The following is a 7,201-nucleotide window of genomic DNA, read 5'->3' on the forward strand; positions in this document are numbered from 1 at the left end:
CAGTCCCTTAATTATCTAAAAGGTATATTTCACATCCATTTTGGATCCCTTTCAAAACCGTCCAACCTATTGGAGGTTTTGGAATTCTCTCTTGTTCAACTATTGAACAATCACAATTCAACATCTACACTTTGAATTAATTCTAATTAACCTATAATTAAATCTAAATTAGTTCTAATTAATTCTTAATTAATTATTATTATTTCTAATATATTAATAATATAATATATTAACAAATCATTTATTACAATTTATTAATCATATAATAAATCAATAAATCAATCTCTCTATCCAAATGTCATTATATTCAGTTACTAGTTATGAGGACAACCCAAAAAGGACTTTGTTTCCGATTCAAGTATATACCAATTTAGTTATGAGCTTAGACACCTTAATCCAACAGTCTCCTATCTAGATAAGTCTATACCTACAATTGCAAGTATAACCTTGAACCAAACAACAAAATGTGCTTTCCAAAGCAATTGCCAAACTTTGACTCAAATCAAACATTGGCTCGAAGATAAGTGATTATTTATCCCTTTGTTCTTCATGATATCGTATGGACACGAGACATGAAATCTAATCAATCTCATTGTCCAATATTATGTTTTCCGATTTATGATGACGTCATTAGACTACTAATTGAAGGCATTAATTTAGTCACCACAAGGAACGAGGCCTATATCGACAATACTTTCAGCAATTATACCACTGAAATGTCATCAGAAAAGCCTATACAGACGACTTGTCATATGTATAGCCGCGCCAGTAAAAGTGGAAAATGTCATCGGGATCGATATTATTGGTATAGAGCCACCAATGCAAACGACATGTCCTCCTCAAAGGGTTATTGGGACTGATTTTTGAGGGAAAAAAAGTTTTATTATTAACCTATTCCGATGACCTATCGTCACTATAAAGGTCACCTTTCTGAAGATATGTCGTCGGGACAGGGTTAAGCAATCCAAATGACATATAATCTGGAAAAGCGGGTGGCATACAACTTCCATTTTAGTACTAGAGACAACATGTGGTCGGCAAATGTGAAACGGTAATTATAGTTACAAAGCTATACCGACGACATGTCATCTGTATAGCCTTTTTTTTTTTTAAACATTTTCATAGGTTTGTTATACATACTAAACCTGTTTTTTAAAACAAATCCAAAAATATATATGCAGAATAATATCAAACACTTAATAACTATAACACCATTAAAATTTAAAAAAAAAAAATCTACTACATAGCAAAATAACAAAAAAAAGGAACAAGTCTTCAACAAACATTGTTAAAAAAAATAACATAAAAGATAAATCAAAATCTTCAATATTCTCGTTCTCATTGTTTTCAACAAACATTTGGTTTCCCTGAACCCTTCTTGCATCAACATTTTCTCTCGTTGAATACTTTTCTAAAATAAAGAAAACAATAAACATACATTAATTAAAACAAATAACTAACTTTATACACTAATATAATACTAATAATAATATACCTTAAAATAACAACAACAACAACAACAATAATAATAATAATAATAATAATAATAATAATAATAATAATAATAATAATAATAATAACATATTTATCAAATAACGTATTACCTTTGTTTATTACTTACTTAAGTTACTTCCGCTTGTGGTGAACACCAACCCCGACTTTCTTTAAATCGTATTTGTCTCCAACCATCGATATGTTGTCGGACTTGTCCTTTTTCTCTCTATAATAAGCCTAAAATAATTAATATATTTATATAAGTGTTAATAAATTTTTTATATAATACAAATAAAGTTAATTACCTCCTCGCAACGTCTCTTTGTATATGATATACTTCCATGAGAACTCTTATATGGAAGTTTGGCCCTACTTTCTTTACCTTTATCACATTGATTCCTATAACCTTCGTCCAAAGAAAGAAGATCTATCATGTCATCCCAAGCTTGGTCGTCCATATCATCTGGTGGACATTGTCTTGCACCTCCCACATCATCATATCCGTCAACCCTATCAAAGTATTTTTTTTTTTCACTTCATGGTTGTGTTCTTTATAAGTTCTTTGGCAGTCGCTCTGTATAGCCGCTCGAACGGCTTCTCACATATATGTACCCCGATACATATCAAGACTAAAAAATGATTGCAATAAAAAAAACAAATTTATTAGTAAAAAACATTTAAAAAGTATAAAAATTTTCACATATAAAAAATATTTTGTACTTACTTCAATCTCATGATACATAGTTTCATAGCAATGGAAAGGAACACGCCTCCAAGTCCTATAATGGAGTAGTACATGATATGCCACATAATTTGAGATAAACCTTGTTAACATTTTTCCATTTTCATTTATGAATTTATAGGTCCCCCATCTCTATCAACTTCCACAGGTAAAGGTTTATTACCACCGCCTTTGAGCTGTTTTTGCATATTTAAGCATCTTCCCTTTCCACACTGACGCGTCGGGTTTGCTACATTGACACATAGAATTGAAAATTTAGAAATTTAAAACTTCAAAAATATATCCAATATATTTAATAATTTCATCTAACTTACAAGATTGACAACCCGCCGGTATCTTTCCTGCACCCTCGTGTGGAGGTCGGTCCCTGTCGTCTGCTCCATGCCCCCTCGCAACTTTTGTAGCCATCTGTTTAACAAATATTAGAAAATATACTAAACATACTTTAAAAAAACTAATAAAAAATTTTAAGCAATCAAAATATATAATAATTGTAACATACCATCAATATAAGCATCACTAGAAAAATATACATGTACAACACCATCATTAATGAATTCGTCATCATGTATGAAATCGTCATCATTATCTAAAGAGTATGCATCACCACTGTTATCGTCATCATTAATGAAACCGTCATCACTTATAGTAGGATCCGCTGGTCATATTTTTGTAATTTATAACATCATACTTTTATTTATTTTCTATTATAGCATAGTACTTTTTATATTATATTATATTCACAAGTGTATAAAAAACATAGTTCTTTAGTTCTTTACTTTTCTAAATACAAGCAATTTAACTTATCAATTAAGAAATTTATCAATTTATCTAACACAATCACTTCCAATTTTATACATCAATTTCAATTCCATACAAGTATACAACAATTCCAATTTCAGACAATTATACTACAATTCCAATACATATAATTTACTCAAACTAGTAAACCTAAATATCACATAATCATACACGTATATAATACATTTAATTCTAATTTCCATTTCATTTTAGACATACAATGCCACTTTCATATTCCAAGAAATAATAAGATTTCAAGCATAGAATCACTCCAATATCATATTAAAGTTATACTTCAAGCAAGCACATCAACATCAAAATATAGAAGCACTCAAAATCAAGCAATATACCAAATTTCAGTTTCAAACATCTAAACACAAAAACAAACAACTTATACCACAATTTCATACGATTACTAAATTTTTTTTATGGAACATCCATTTCAAGTCATTCTGTGATTTAAGGCTTGTGAGCTGTAATTCGGGTATGAGAAGGTTTTGAGGCTTTTAAGAAGAAATGTTTAGACCCTTTTGGATGTGGGTAAGGCCGGTTGTGTGATAAAAGAGTTTGGTTTGTGCTTTAGAGCCCATGGGTATCAGTAAAGGCGTTGGTTTGGACCTTTCATGAATTTTGGATCTGAGTTCGAGTGGGTTTCAGGAAAAATAAAGTTGATAAAAGTGTAGGGATTCTTGTTACCTTTCCGTTGATATAAAGAACGTCAAAATCGGAGTTAGAATGAAGATGTTATGATCGTTTGAAGTTTAGGTGGTTTTGGGTTAAGCTGAGTACACTGGGCGTACAAGGAGGTGTACATTGGGCGTACTAAGGGAATCTTGAGTATGCTGGGCGTACGCAATTAGTGCCAAAACCCTATTTTCATTGTTTGAGCCCTATTTAAGCTCCTTAACTCCTCCAAACCATCTTATTCATAGCCTCCACCCCTCCAACAACCCTTCCATGAAACCCTAACCCTAGTTGAGCCTTGTGAGCTAAAAGAATGTGTTTTTCAGTGCTTTGGAGTATGCATGGTGCACCTTGGAGAAGAAGGAACTTCTTAGAGAAGTCTTGGTTGCATTGGAGCTTGTAGATCTGGACTTTGTTCACCTTGATCTATCTTCTAGAGGTATAAATTTTGAATCTTGATGATGTATTTGTTAGATCTAGCTGTTTTTGGGTGTTATGAGCTTTTGGTCATTTTAGTGCATAAAGTTTAGATCTTGAAAGTTTGTGACCTTGTTATGGATAAAGTTGGAAACTTTATCCATTATGGAGCTTTTAGGATCCATAAAAACGTGATCTTGATCCTTCTATACCTTCCATGAAAGTGTCATGATGTCTTAATATCTTTTAAACATGTCGTTGAAAAGTTCAATGAATCTCAAATGATCTAGTAGTTTTCAATACATTTAAAACTTAATATCTTTTTCATTTTTCATGGTGGAGAATTAGTGAATCATCATTCACTTACCTTCAAATTATTTACTTGTTAGATTACAACATCCCTCTTCTAATTTGTAAATAATGTTGTTGGATCCTAGCCCTAATTTCTCATTTTGGTATTTAATTTGGGATTCATTTCTAATCAACCTTTGTTCTTTTTCCTTTTCAGATGTCGAACATCAACAACAATGCTTATGGCTCGAATTCCTCCAGCCCATTCTCACTCATGAACTTGTATGGGAAAGTGATCTTTGATATGTCCAATTTCAATGACTGGATCCGCAAATTCCGAATGGTCACTCATCACGAGGAACAAGAGTATGTCCTCGATGAGAAGTTGAAGGAAATTGTCACACCCCAAAACCAAGAACGGCGGAAACGTTCTGGGGCGGAGGACGTCATGTAAAGTATCACAACATAGTAAATGTAAATAAGCAAACAACATCATCCATTGAATTAAATATATAATTTTAATACAAGCGTGTTCTGTACAGTATAGACACCAAAAATAATGTATATCAAAATAATAAGATGAGTCTTGGATGTGCTCCATCTTCTCAAAAGCTGGCCTCGGTACCTGTCTACTAATGACCTAAGAATACAAGTTATTTTGAAAGAGTTTATCAGCATTAAGCTGGTGAGTTCATAAGTATTTTAGTGTCGGTATTTGTCATCCATAAATGTTTGAACATGTATCAAGTATAAGTTTGTAACATGTATGTAAAGGTTTGTAAGTGTTTGTAAAAGTTTGAATCTCTCAGAAAAACCTATATTTTCTATTAAAGTAGCCTTCTACCAAGGCTTAACTGTTTTGTATGCTCGTTTGTTGTAAAAGTGTGTAATTTCCCAAGTGTAACTATCATTTAACAAAATATAGTTTGTACATTAATGTTTAAGTAAGGTTGTCACTAAAATATGTAATGGGTAAATCATTGTAGTACTGTAGTTTTGTATTATAGGAACTACTGCTGTACTAACTACCTTAAACCAGATTTATATTAAGGTATCATGTGATAAATTGCACCATACTATCGACTGGTAACAACGACATACGAATGGTCGTAATAACGGAATGACGTTTGGCACCCGCAGACCTGCAGGTCCGGCTGTAGCTAGTAGCAAGGTGTAGGATAGTCAATCCAGTATATATCTATACACAAACTCACGCTCTCCCTCCAAGAGAATTCTGGCTACAACTCGGGCCATGACATTTAAGGCATGCTCCGACACAGGGATCACAATTGTTAACGTGTTCATGTATATGTAATGTTTCTCGTTCTAGTATAGTTGTATATGTTCTGTTTCTAGTATAGTTGTATATGTTCTGTTTCTAGTATAGTTGTATATGTTCTGTGTTACCCCGATGGTAACTAACTATTGATGTACTGATAAGTATGAATATGGAAGTACTTTTATGTCTATACATGTATATAGGATATATAACTAATATTGAAACGACCCTCGGATGGTCACCCGAAATCCCACCAGACCACATCCAAATCGAGGAAAAGGAAATAGGGCGGATGGCCTTCCTAAGCCCTTTAAACATTACTTATATATCTATACATATATGGGCATGCAATTTATAATAAGTAAAACAAAGTTTAATAAAAGCATTTGATACGTAAAAGAGTTTGTAAAACATTTTGAAGTAAAACAGTTTGATCAACAGTTTGAACAGTGATAAAATCATTGGTTTTCTAGTTATTAATCGCATGTGATTAATGTAATCACATGTGATTGATGTAATAACTATAAGTATTTAACTTGTATCCCCCCATAAAGTATTTAAAACATTTAAAAGCATTTCAAAGGTTAATTAAAGGGGTATGAACTCACTTGTGGTGAGTAGATTGGATTGATGTATCGGGTACCGTGCTAGGTGGCAAACGGAGACTTGTTCACACGCACGAGCCTAGTTATCATATAATGAGCATATATATAACTAATTAGTCAATTAATGACTTAATGAAATAAGTTGGGACATTTAGGAACATGTAAACACTTTGTATAAGTGTTATAGGTCCTAATGGTTGCATCTAAGTTGTTATGGGACAAGCTAAAGGGGTTTAAAGCTTCCAAGAACCTTGTATAAGAGTTTAGCACCCAACAAACCCCACCCTTGGAGTTTACGGTCATAAACTCCTTGATTTTACGGCCGTGAACTCCACACTTGGTGGTTTTGGGTGTTTTAAGGTGCTATCTAAATCCTAGAATAAGCCTAGTACTTGTGGAATAATTCTTGAAGTAGTTTAAGGCCCTAGAATGCTCCATAGAGGAGTTTACGGCCTAAAGACCATATCCCCTAGAGTTTATGGCCGTAAACTCCTATGGGGTGTTGCTTTTAATTCTTTTAAGTCACTTGCATATGTAGGATAGCTTCTATGTTTTTGTTTAAGGCTAAAGGGGACATTAGGCACACATTTGTGCCTTTACTTGGAGTTTACGGCCCAAGAGATGTTCCTTGGCCGTAAACTCCCTTTTAGGGATGATTTTGATGTAATTTACTCCCCATTCAAGTTACAAGTATCAAAGAGTAATTATCTTAAAGCCTTCGGGGTGTTTAGGGCACTCTTAGCCCTTGAAAAAGGGGTTTACGGCCCAAGAGCATATCCTTGGCTGTAAACTCCTATAACTTGTGGTTCTTAATTGATTTCTAGTCTTTAATGTTCATACATATTGTCCTTAATTAGATACCTAACATGGAAATGAGACTAGGTAGCT

The sequence above is a fragment of the Lactuca saligna genome, chromosome 4 (genome assembly GCF_052625555.1).
Source record: "Lactuca saligna cultivar CGN05327 chromosome 4, ASM5262555v1, whole genome shotgun sequence".
NCBI lineage: Eukaryota > Viridiplantae > Streptophyta > Magnoliopsida > Asterales > Asteraceae > Lactuca > Lactuca saligna.